Below are 13,799 nucleotides of genomic sequence, written 5' to 3' on the forward strand. Positions count from 1 at the left end.
TATCTCTGTATTACACCATCACCATCTCATTTATCACATTTGTCATCTCATGCAATCTTACCTCATTCTAACTTATCTCATCTGGTTTTACTCCGAGGTTACGTTACCACTGTCTGAACGTCTGCTTGTCAGGATGATTGTGTAAAAATTAGAGCTGCAGTTTTCATGAAATTTGGTGGGAAGGTTGAAATTTTAGACAGACGAACTTCCTTTAACACGGGAGAGCAGTCTAAGTCAGAACTAAGACATTTGTTAACATGGTGACAGCAAAACAAAACAAAACAATCACATGGTAATAAATGGCAAAAATTGGTCATAATTTGAGGTTTGTTGTGTATTAATGTTGTGGGAGGACACGAGTGGATTTTTGGTTCCAGTTTATAATCTAATTCAGTATAATCGGTTTTGTATCACAACTAATTTTGTGTGAATCTCATGTCATTTTCATTCATTATTTCATACCACTCACATCTAATAACTTCTATTATATTCTAATCTTGCCTTTTTTTCTATCTAATATTCTAATACATTATCTCCTATATAATCGAATGGTACTGGAACTGTTATTTGATAAAATATCAAAACACGTAATTTAGTGTTATCTCATTTTATTTAACCCTTTCATGCATACTGGTCACTACAGTGGACAGCTATTCTTTAGCTGTTCTCTTGTATATTCATGGATTTTTATTTTTATTTATTTTTATTTTTTTTACGCATATCTTTATTAAAGTTTTAAGACACTACATATCTTTTCTGACATGAATTGGTAACAATTTGTAGATCTCTCCTGAGCATTAACCCCCAGAATCATAAGCCCTCCCCATAGTTTTCACACAATTTATCACTAAATACATGTTTCTGTGCGTCAAAAATTAAACGAAGTGGTGTCCAGCTGAGTGGACATTTTTGCAACTTAATGAAAAATAGGTTCGTAAGAATTTTTGTTTTTCATTATTATTATTATTATTATTATTATTATTATTATTATTATTATTATTATTATGTATTTTTTATTTTTTTAAAAATTATTTTTATTTTATTATTTTTATTAATTTTTCAGAAGAAATTTTTCGATCACATTATTTTTTTCATGCGTAAAGAGGAATAAAAACACTCAGGAAAAAAAATTTGATTAAGGTTCTCATAATTCGTGCATGAAAGGGTTAATCTCATATGTCTTGATTTTTTATTCCTTACATTTTGATTCTAATCTGTGTGTTTTTACCATAGAGCAGGGGTGTCGAACTCATTTTAGTTCAGGGGCCACATTCAGCCCGATATGATCTGAAGTGGGCCGGGCTAATTAAATAATTACAGTGAAAAAAGTAAAATTACATTATGGAAATGTTTACATCTACAGACTATCCTGTAAAAATGTGAATAACATGAACAAACTGAAATGTCCTAAGAAAAATAAGTGCGATTTTAACAATAATATGCCTGTGTTTATCATTTCTACACGTACAGATCACAGTTGATCTACAAATACGCAAAACATTTAGTAATAAGTAGAATATTGGTAAAAATGCAGTTATTTTTCAGGTTATTCACATATTTTGTGAAAGTACAGTTTATAAATGTCAACATCTTCATGTGATTTCACTTTTTTTACACTAAAACAAAGAGAAAACTGTAGAGTTGTCATCATTTATAGATAATTACACTGGTCAACAACAAATGTATTGTTGAAGTTTTTTGAGCTGATTTAGGATAATTTTGGTGTGCTGAATCCAAAAATCACATTAATTTTGCTCAATCAGGTCAACTTTCTGAACTATGCTACATATTGGCTTTTTAACATTTTTGCTTACATTTATGGGCATTTTCACATCATATGATACAAAATTCTTTCATATTTCTTGCAATAAACGAGTTCTGAAGATTTTACTTTTGCCAATTTATGATTAATGTTTTTTTTTAATATTACAGGTGAATGAAATGGCTTCGACTAGAAGATCTTGCAAAAATAAGCCTGACGTATTCTGCTACATCTGCGGTGAATACACCATTGTACCTAACAGGAATCAAGTGATCAAATGATTTTTTTTTCTCTTAAAACCTATTTTGGGTGAGAACTATATAAAAAATCAACTGATAAAGTCACAAAAATTTTGTGAGAAGATCAAATTTTTCAAAATCAAATTAGCAAAAAAACCTGACCTGATTGAGAAAAACAGATGTCATTTTTGGATTTAGCAGTGCAGAATGGTCCTAATTTAGTTGAAAAAACCTAGACAACTTGCAAAAAACATTTTTTTGTAACCCAGTGTTATGATAGTATTTTACTGGTCTGACCCACTTCGGATCATATTAATCTGTACATCCTTTACTTTACAATATCTTCAGTGTCATTTTTACATTTCATAAATTCATCCCGCGGGCCGGATTAGACCCTTTGGGCGGGCCGATTTTGGCCCACGGGCCACATGTTTGACACCTGTGCCACAGAGACAGACTTGTTCCTTGTAGTACCCCTATACCTGTTTTCCAAGATTTTTGAGATATTTAAATGCTATCATGTACATGTATCAGACTTAGTATAAATCTAAAATAGAGCGAGATTTTTGGCTTAACGCCTATTTATATTTACCCCGCCCTCCCGAAGGATAGGCAAGGGGTATTGTTTTTGTTTTGTTTTGTTTGTTTGTTTACACTTTAGCAGCAAAACTATTGGTTGAATTCATACTAAATTGGTTTATAGATTGCCAGTGACCAGAATAGATGTCTTTCCATCTTGGGAAAAGTAGGTCAAAGTTCACATTTTTTATAAATTTTTTTAAATCTTTTTTTTTCTCCCATTTACTTATAATGGGCGAAATTTCACGTCTATAAAAACATCAATTTTGTTTCGATTTACTTCAGACTTGGCACACATATAAAGGCATCTGACATGCTGACATCAGCACATGCGTAGACATGATGACATCAGCTGGATCGATGCCAAAATAAACTACAATACGTGCAAGGAGCGGGGTTTGTTGTGCCTGGAACCACTTGTTAGTTTTTATGATGGCTACAGAACTACATGGCTAAAGATTTTCCACTAAATATTGGTCTTTTTTTATATTAAATCTGTCTATTTATGTGTATTTTTGCATATCTGTAAACAGCTGTAATACTGTGTGCGAGGACTATTTTTTCTAAGCTTATACACACAAGGTGAAATAATTATTATTCTTTTTCCTCATAAAACCATTTTCTATATGCATATTATGTATATTTTTTAAAAGATATTTGATTATATTATATAGCTAACCCCTTGGGATCATGGGTATTTAACCCATAAAGACAGACATATCCACTGTCTACCAAAACTATCTACTGATGTAAACTGTTTATTACCTGTTTAACCACGAATCCTATCAATACATGGAAATAATTGGCGTACAACGCAGTTTGTCATCTTTTCATGGTCATCAGATATGACCCATTTGGATGTTCAGAGGCTCTGTAGTGAACATGGAAACACCATTATCTTCTACAACGCAGGTGTCAAACATGCGGCCCGGGGGCCAAATCCGGCCCGCCAAAGGGTCCAATCCGGCCCACAGGATGAATTTGTGAAATGCAAAAATTACACTGATGATATTAACAATCAATGGTGACAAAATCATTTTAATTCAGGTTCCACATGCAGACACATGCAGTCCAATTAGATTTCAAGTGGGTCAGAACCAGTAAAATATTATCATAACCTATAAATAATGACAACCCCATATTTTCTCTTTGTTTTTTTGGTGTATAAAAATTACATGAAAATGTTTACATTACCAAACTATACCTTTACAAAAAATGTGAATAACCTGAGCAAATATGAACAAACGGAAATGTCTTAAGAAAAGTAAATGGAATTTTACCAGTATTCTGCCTTTTACGAAATGTTTTGTGCAATTGCAATGCACATGTGTAAATGATAAACTGATAAACTGAGGCATAATATTGTTAAAATTGCACTTGTTTTTCTTAAAACAATTCAAGTTGTTCGTGTTATTCAGATTTTTAAGGAAACTTTGTAGATGTAAACCTGATCATAATAGAATTTTACTTTTTTCACTGTTATTATTTTACTGGTCCAGCCCACTTGAGATCAAACTGGGCTGAATATGGCCCCTGAACTAAAATGAGTTTGACACCCCTGTTCTACAACATTGATTCACCAGTAAAATCCATGGAGTTGGATCAATGACAATGGATGGACACACTTGATTTATGTCAGTTAATGATAGATTTTGCATAAAAAGTCACTTTTTCTTCAGCTTTATTTGTTTTTGATATAATAACCCTCCACTTTAATTTGAGCTTTTATGAACATCTAAATGATCATTGAATTAAATATTGGAAAATACCTGATTTTCACCAAAAAAAACCCCACAAAATACAGACAACAATATTACCGTAAATGGTGATAAATCATTTAAGGAAGGTTAAATATAGAGAAAGATTTATTTGGGAACTGCCACAAAAGTAGCACTGGGTTTTTATGGGTTAAGATGGTTGCTCTGTATGTTTTCCTTTGAAGTCTGAAGAAGAGTAATGCTGCTCGAAACATTACACCTAAAATATATTTTTGCGCCGTAGTTCCACTAGTGTGCATTTTTTTCACTTGTTCTACCCACTAAGACAATTTAATTACAGCAATGGGCATGTTTCGACTTCACTCGATAAAGTAAAACACAATTAGGACAATTAGATTTACATTTACAAATGGTGGAATGCACAGTCAAACAGCCAACAAAGTAAAACAGCAAAAAAATGTTGCAGCAAACACGGATAAAAACTGATATTTCAATTTAAAAACACTGCGAGTTTAGTCATTATACAGCAGCCTTTCTACTGTGTGTTTTACTCATTACAGGAAGGCGACACAAAGGAAATGGTGTGTTGTTGCTTGTGGTAAACACGATGGTGAAAGACGCTAAACCAAAAGAGACAAAGCTTCAATTGAGACAAGCTCTGGTGCAGATGAAATCAGGTGGCGCACCTTCTTCTCTAAACAATTGATTCCATATGCAGTTGAGAAGGAAGAGGCTGATGCACTGAGTCACTGGCCATAAAGCATGACAGTAAGCTACATCAGCGCCAACCTGGATATCTGGCATGTAGCCCAGGTGAAAGATGGGTTTCTGAGGACTTAGTCAGGTTTCCTGGAGAATTCTGTGTGTGACTCAGAACAGTCCATAGTCAATGTTTTCGTCAAAGCTTTTGGCGAATAGCGGACTTCACACAGACATGCTACGAAGAATTGAACCCATTCGCCTCTTTTCACCTAAACTCTTAAAGAAAAAAGTCTGCATTTAATGTCACATCTTCATCTCACTTTTTTTTTTTTAATAAAGGTTAAAGCCACATCACACAACTGAGAAAATGTGTGCAGAATACGCATTTCCTCTTTTGGGTGACTAAACATAGCGCATGCACACATAATGCATCACGGAACAAATATGAGTGAATAATTAAGCTGCATTTCACCATAAATGGTGATTAAAAAAGCATGGATATAAATGCTTTAAACAGAAGTCAGGCAATGAATGACAACGCAAGTATTTAACCCATAAAGACCCAAACATCTACCATTCAACAAACCATCTACTGATCAAAAATGTTTAATACCTGTTGATCCATTCATCCTATCAATACATGTAAATAATTGGTGTAAAATACAGTTTGTCATCTTTTCATGGTCGTCAGATATGACCCATTTGGACGTTCAGAGGCTGTGTAGTTACCGTGGAAACACCGTCATCTTCTACAACGCAGGTGTCAAACATGTGGCAAGGGGGCCAAAATAAGCCCGCAAGAGGGTCCAATGCGGCCTGTGGGATGAATTTGTGAAATGCAAAATTTACACTGAAGTTAGAACGATCAATGGTGTTAAAATTATTTTAGGTCAATTCAATCTAAAGTGGGTCAAACCAGTAAAATACTATCATAATAACCTATAAATAAAGAAAACCACAAATTTCTCTCTTTGTTTTAGTGTAAAAAAAGGTAAAATTACACAAATATTTACATTTACAGACTAGCCTTTTACAAAACAAAAATGTGAACAACTTGAAATGTCTTAAGAGAAGTACATGAAATTTTTCCAACATTTTGCCTTTTACTAAATGTTTTGTGTGTTTGTAGATCCACTGTGATCTGTAAGTTGTGATGTACATGTGTAATTGATAAACTACAGCGTAATATTCTTAAAAATGCACTTATTTTTCTTAAGAATTTTCAGGTTGTTCATATTTGTTTGTGTTGTGTTCGAGTACAGTTCGTAATGTAAACATTTTCATTACGGAATTTGACTTTTTTCACTCAAAAATATAAGACAAAATTTTGGAGTTGATATTATTTATAAGTTCTTATCCTATTATTTAAATTATTTTACGGGTCTGGCCCACTTTATATTATATTAGTCTGTATGTGGCCCCTGAACTAACATGAGTTTGCACCCAAGTAAAACCCATGGAGTTGGGTCAATGACTGTGGATGGACACACTTAAATTTTGCTAAAAAAGTCACGTTTTCTTCTGTTTTCTCTGTTTCTGATATAATAACCCTTAACTTTTACAAACATCTACATGATCTGTAAATTATATATAATAAAATACCTGACTTTCACTGAAAAAACACAAATAACAGAGGATAATATTATAATAAATGATGATAAATCACATAAGAAAAGTTAAATATAGAGAGAAATTCATGTGGTAAGTGACATAAAAGGAGCGCTGGGTCTTTATGGGTTAAATCAGTGTTTTTCAAACTTAGGGTTGGGACCCCATGTGGGGTCGCCCGAAATTTCTAGTAATTCTTAAAAATAAAATAAAAACTTACTACGAAAATATGGTGAGTTGAGAGAGACGATCCCAATCCATAACAGACATGACAAACTGTGAAGCTGAAACTGAAGCACTGTGGTACTGTTTATCTTTCAAATGTTCATTGTGGTCGGTTTCAGATGCTGCAGCTCTTTCATAATTCATAGTTTGAGTTCTTGTTTGTTCAGTATTAATTGTCAGCCTTGTAAATCCAAGCTGGACTGACCGTACATATCCTGACCAAGGAAAATAAAATTCTCACTTTGTGCAGTAATCTACACCTGGATTTTCTGCCTCCGTCCATAATAATATACATTATATAGACTAAATGTCGTCTAAAATCAATGTTTATTTGCAACATAGTATAGCAAACTATTACAGGATCAAAAACAAATAAATTTTAGCAAAAAAAAAGTCTCTGTTTTGAATGTCTGGGGTCGCCAGAAATTTGTGACGTTAAAATGGGGTCACGAGCCAAAAAGGGTTGGGAACCACTGGGTTAAATGATCATTTCTGAACTTATTCACATGGTATTTGATTATTTTTAAGGTATTTTCATCATTAATTTCTTATTGATTTTCTGGTAAAGCCATCATTCAGTTAAGAATTAAACACTGATATGACCTAATGTTCATCTGACTCATATCCAGACCTTTTCTATAAATGCACTGAAAGTATTGACATTCAATATATACAGAGTTGCTTAAAAAAAAAGAAAAAAAAACCTTCATTTCAGATGTGTGTTGTTCAGTACTGCATCTTCTATATACATGATAATAATAAGCAAACTCATATGATGCAATATGAGGTAATTTCCACCCACTTTTGACATTTATGCGGCAAACTTGGGTGTATTTAAAGGCATCAGTTCAGGCTTTTAAACTCTAGTCAAATCCATGCTGGTCTAGTCAGCAGAAAAAAACCAGGAAAGTGCATTTTCCTCTTCCTTTTAGCCTTGTTTGAACTGCGTAGCCCACAGTGTTTATAGTGTAAACACACTGCATCTGTTTTTAACAGACACCATACTCCGAAGCGACCTCAAAGCAGAGGTTCTTCTGATAAATGAACAGGGAAACCCATAAGAGTTAACTGTAAAAAAAAAAAAAAAAAAACTTCCTGACTTAACATATTTACATTCAGTACTTAATTACCCAGAATAACCTGTGACGTTACAGGCAGCAGTGCTGTTAAAATAAGAGAAATCCTGTGACTGCTGGGCTACTACACCACATACTTTCCTCAGGAATGGAATGCAGCTCCGCTCCCAAGACAGACAGAGGGAGGGAGGAGGGGGTCCTGTTTTCTCTCAGTTAATGCACATTTTTATACCTTGTAGAAGACCCGACCATAAAAGAGTTACTTACACTGCAAAAACAGCCCTATAGAGAGAAGCCAAATCAGCCAAATTGTCTTGGATGAAGTTAGCGGATAAAGTAAATTCTGCCTAGCTACATTTCCTAGAAGTAGAACAAAGGTCTAAGCCATTGACAGACTGTAATGGGCCTTAAAACAAGAAAAATAAGGAACATTTGCTTATTCCTCTGTTGGGGTATTACAAACCTTTGTTATGTTTCGATCTATTAGCTGGAAAAGGTTGAGTACAAAATGTTTGACACTTTAACAGCACCAACCACATTGCAATGCATTGTTATGTGATGAAAATTTCAAAACCAAAGCAGTAAATCTAGGCAGGGCTGGTCCAAACACAGCTTTTATCCATTTTTAGCGTACCGGCTGTAAGGCTGTAAGCTATTGTCGTCATGCGGCGTCCGGCGGTGGCGTCTGTCGTAGTCATCTGTCGTCTGTCGTCCGTTACAAAACATTCAATTGTCTTCTTCTCCGAAACTACAATTCCGATAGACTTCAAACTTGGTATACAGCTTCTTTATGATGATGTCAACAAAAGTTAGAGAAATTATTTGGATCTGGATCTTGGATTTGGTGTGACTTAGAAAAATTTCCCCATTATGAGAAATAGGAAGTGCTGGTGAGCTACAGGGCCATTGGTCCTATTTTTAGCTTACCGACCAACAGGCCGTACGCTATTGTCATCATGCGGCATCCGGCGGTGGCATCTGTCATCATCTGTCGTCATCATCTGTTGTTGTCGTCTGTTGTCGTCGTCTATCATCCGTCGTCCATTGTCCATTACGAAAATTTCAATCGTCTTCTTCTCCGAAACTACAATTCCGATTGACTTCAAACTTGGTATACAGCTTCTGTATGATGATGTCAACAAAAATTAGTGAAATTATTTGGATCTGGATCTGATTCTGGATTTGGTGTGACTTTGAAAAATTTCCCCATTATAAGAGATAGGAAGTGAATTGATGCAATAACTCAGTAAATATAAATGATATCCAGTGTAAATTTCTACAGTCCAGCCCTGATGTGGAGATGACCAAAACATAATGTCCACATGCTGATCAGGATCTTCTTCTGGATCCGGGAACTTACGGAAAATTTAACATGGGCTCTTATGGGGAAAACATTTCAATCGTCTTTTTCTCCAAAACTACAGTTCTGATTGACTTCAAACTTGGTATACAGCTTCTGTATGATGATGTCAACACAAGGTATTGCAATTATTTTGATCTGGATCTGATTCTGGATGCGGTGCGACTTTGAAAAATTTTCCCATTATAACAGATAGGAAGTGGATTGATCCAATAAATCAGTATCAATGATATCAAGTTGGAATTTGAATTTTTTACAGATCTGATTGGAATATGACCAAAACATGGGCTATTTTTGTAATATAATAAATACACAGAACTGGGTGATAATAAACGGCATCTGGATACATTTCCCGAAGCTTCTAATTTGGCCGGTAAGCTACAGGGCCATTGGTCCTATTTATATTAAAGGTATTATTGTAAGAGTCAACTTTTTGATATTACACTTTCTCTTCTGTTTGTAACTAGCCAAGAAAAATTTCATTATGTGCACATAATGACAATAAACATTCTTGTATTTTGAATCTTAAATCTTGAATACTTACCCCTACACTGCAAAAATCAAAATCTTACCAAGTATATTTTTCTCATTTCTAGTCAAAATATCTCATCACACTTAAAATAAGACATAATCACCTAAAGAGTAACTTTACAGTGAGATATAAGAACTTATTTTTAGACAATAGATCTTGAAAATCTTATTTCAAGAAATCTTACCAAGATAATTTTCACTTCCATCGGCAGATTTTTTCCTTGAATTAAGCAAAAAAAAAAAAAAAAAAAAAAATCTTGAATTTAGCAAAAAAATCTTGAATTAAGCAAAAAAAAAAAAAAGAAAATATTGAATTAAGGAAACAAATCTTGAATCAAGCAAAAAAAAATTTAATTTAGCAAAAAAATCTTGAATTTAGCAAAAAAAAAATCTTGAATTAAGCAAAGAATTCTTGAATCAAGCAAAAAAAAAAAAAATCTTCAATTAAGCAAAAAAAAAAAAAAATCTTGAATTTAGCAAAAAAAAATCTTGAAATGAGCAAAAAAAAAATCTTCAATTAAGCAAAAAAAATCTTGAATCAAGCAAAAAAAAATCTTGAATTTAGCAAAAAAATAAAAAATAAAAACTTGAATCAAGCAAAAAAAAATCTTGAATTTAGCAAAAAAAAAATCTTGAATTAAGCAAAAAAAAATAAAAAATACATATATATATGTATATATATGTATATATATATATATATATGTATATATATATATATATATATATATATATATATATATATATATATATATCTTGAATCAAGTAAAAAAAAAAAATCTTGAATTAAGCAAAACAAACAAACAAACAAACTTTAATTAAGCAAAAAAAAAAAAAAAAAAAATCTGCTGATGGAACAACTGAAAATTAGCTTGGTAAGATTTCTTGAAATAAGATTTTCAAGATCTATTGTCTAAAAATAAGTTCTTGTATCTTCCTGAAAAGTTACTCTTTAGGTGATTACGTCTTATTTTAAGTGTGGTGACATATTTTTACTAGAAATGAGAAAAATACACTTGGTAAGATTTAGTTTTTTGCAGTGTACAGTTGGGATTTCTTATGAAGTTAGATATATTTTCTGAAAATTTAATTAGTTTCATATAATGAAAAACATATTGGACAATGCCATGTTTGTAATTTCCTATAAACTTTTTTTTTTTTTTTTTTCACTTCTTTAGAATTCAGTCTTTGCAGTGTATGAGGGGGGTCCTGTTTTTAGTGTCAGTGAATGCACATTTTATGCCTTCCAGTGACCTGACCTTAAAGGAGGAGGTTTACTGTGGGAGAGAGAGGGGGGTAGAGTAGGTGGGAGGTGGGGGGTTGGGGGTTGGGGGGGGTCAGCAGACGAACTCAGGCACCTTTGAACTTGACTTTTATTAGGAAAAGTGTGTGGCCTTTTTAATTATAATAACATATATATTGAATCATCAAAAAATATTTTTTATTAGTTTTTTTTTTTTTATGAATAACTAGAAAATTCAGGCGACCCCATTTGAATTCCAGGTGACCCCACGTGAGGTCGCGACCCCAAGGTTGAAAAACAGTGCACTAATCCTTTAGTGTTTCTCATATTGTTGTACATATCCTTGAGTGTTTTTAATATTACACTTTCTCTTCTGTTTGTAACTAGCCAAGAACTACCTCAAAGAAAAATTTCATTATGTGCACATAACGACAATAAACATTTGTGAGTTTTGAATCTTAAATCTTGAATACACACCCCTACACTGCAAAAATCTAAATCTTACCAAGTGCATTTTTCTCATTTCTAGTCAAAATATCTCATCACACTTAAAATAAGACATAATCACCTAAAGAGTAACTTTACAGTGAGATATAAGAACTTATTTTTAGACAATTGATCTTGAAAATCTTATTTCAAGAAATCTTACCAAGATAATTTTCACTTCCATTGGCAGATTTTTTGCTTGAATTAAGCAAAGAAAATCTTGAATTTAGCAAAAAAAAAGTCTTGAATTAAGAAAAAAAAAAAAAAAAAAAACTTGAATTAAGCAAAAAAAAAAAAAAAATCTTGAATCAAGCAAAAAAAAAAAAATCTTGAATCAAACAAAAAAAAAAATCTTGAATTTAGCAACAACAAAAAATCTTGAATTTAGCAAAAAAAATCTTGAATCAAGCAAAAAAAAATCTTGAATTAAGCAAACAAAACCCATCTTGAATCAAGCAAAAAAAAAAAAAAAAATCTTGAATTAAGCAAAAAAAAAAAATCTTGAATCAAGCAAAAAAAAAAAAGTCTTGAATTTAGCAAAAAATAAATAAATCTTGAATTTAGCAAAAAAAAATCTTGAATCAAGCAAAAAAAAAAAAAATCTTGAATTAAGCAAAAAATCTTGAATTTAGCAAAAAAATAAAAATAAAAAAAAAAATGAATCAAGCAAAGTATGAAGTTAGATATATTTTCTGAAATGTGATTAGTTTCGTAATGAAAAACATATTGGACAATGCCATATTTGTAATTTCCCATAACCTTTTTTTTTTTTTTTTTTTTTCACTTCTTTAGAATTCAGTCTTTGCAGTGTATGAGGGGGGTTCTGTTTTTAGTGTCAGTGAATGCACATTTTATGCCTTCCAGTGACCTGACCTTAAAGGAGGAGGTTTACTGTGGGAGAGAGAGGGGGTAGAAATTTATCTTGATAAGATTTCTTGAAATAAGATTTTCCAGATCTATTGTCTAAAAATAAGTTCTCGTATCTTCCTGAAAAGTTACTCTTTAAGTGATTATGTCTTATTTTAAGTGTGGTGACATATTTTGACTAGAAATGAGAAAAATACACTTTGGTAAGATTTAGATTTTTGCAGTGTAAGGGTAAGTATTCAAGATTTAAGACTGAAAATTCAAGAATGTTTATTGTCAATATATACACATAATGAAATTTTTCTCCAGCTGGGATTTCTTATACAGATGAAGTTAGATATATTTTCTGAAATGCGATTAGTTTCGTAATGAAAAACATATTGGACAATGCCATATTTGTAATTTCCCATAACCTTTTTTTTTTTTTTTTTTTTCACTTCTTTAGAATTCAGTCTTTGCAGTGTATGAGGGGGGTCCTGTTTTTAGTGTCAGTGAATGCACATTTTATGCCTTCCAGTGACCTGACCTTAAAGGAGGAGGTTTACTGTGGGAGAGAGAGGGGGGTAGAGTAGGTTGAAGGTGGAAGGTGGGGGGTTGGGGGGGGTCAGCAGACAAACTCAAACACCTTTGAACTTGACTTTGGAAATGTAAGTTTTTTTTCCATGAGGAGGGTGCTTTTGTCTAATTTTGGCAACGCGCGTCGACTTTAGCAGAGATTAGTTTTGTAAAGTAAGCAAAAGCAGTCACAGCAGTATCTATCTTCTATTTATGGCCTCCCACGCCCCCCCCCCCCGCTCCCCCTTCCCACACTGACGTCAGCACAAAGTTATTTTCATGAATGGAGGGGGCGGTCACGAGGAATCGGTGACGTGAGTGCTTGCGGAAGCAGAGCGTGGAATGCTGGTACATTGTTGTTGTTTTGGAGTTAATTTAGTACGAGGATACACCGCTGCTGGTTTGCTGGACGCTTAATATACTTACTGTGTCAAATTACTCCGCCGCCTGTGTTGGGGACCTATACTCCGACAGTTTTTACGCATTCCGGTCCATACATATCCAAGTCCACAGAGGTAAGTGTATGTTTTTTTTTTTTTTTTTAGTAGATGTTTTGACATTCCTTTGTAAATTACTCAAGTTCTCACGGTGACATATTGGCGCACGTTGGAAACAGACGCTCTTTCTCTAAAAATCGCTTTTAATCTTTAATTTTGAAAGTTAATGTTGACTTTATAGATAAGTTTTAAGAGTGCGGACACGTGTTGTGTTAGAGTAACATAACACAAAGCCAAAAAAAAAAAAAAGTCCCTCATCGCTCGGGTAAAGTCGTAAGAAGTATGGCACAGTCATGCGTAAAAGATGCGTAAAAATGCGTAAAAGTGCCGTTTTACCTCCACTGAAGACTTTTC

General features: G+C 33.1%; 1 protein-coding gene across 1 annotated transcript in view; it reads left to right on the top strand.

Annotated features, from left to right (window-relative positions):
* The first annotated feature begins 13,312 nt into the window (after positions 1 to 13,312).
* mafk (v-maf avian musculoaponeurotic fibrosarcoma oncogene homolog K) overlaps positions 13,313 to 13,799 on the top strand; it is a 33,215-nt gene continuing 32,728 nt past the window's right edge. The window contains 1 exon segment of the mRNA XM_030140758.1: positions 13,313 to 13,463. The gene's annotated coding sequence lies outside the window, so the exon portion shown is untranslated.

The sequence above is a fragment of the Sphaeramia orbicularis genome, chromosome 8, assembly GCF_902148855.1.
Source record: "Sphaeramia orbicularis chromosome 8, fSphaOr1.1, whole genome shotgun sequence".
NCBI classification, from domain to species: Eukaryota; Metazoa; Chordata; class Actinopteri; order Kurtiformes; family Apogonidae; genus Sphaeramia; species Sphaeramia orbicularis.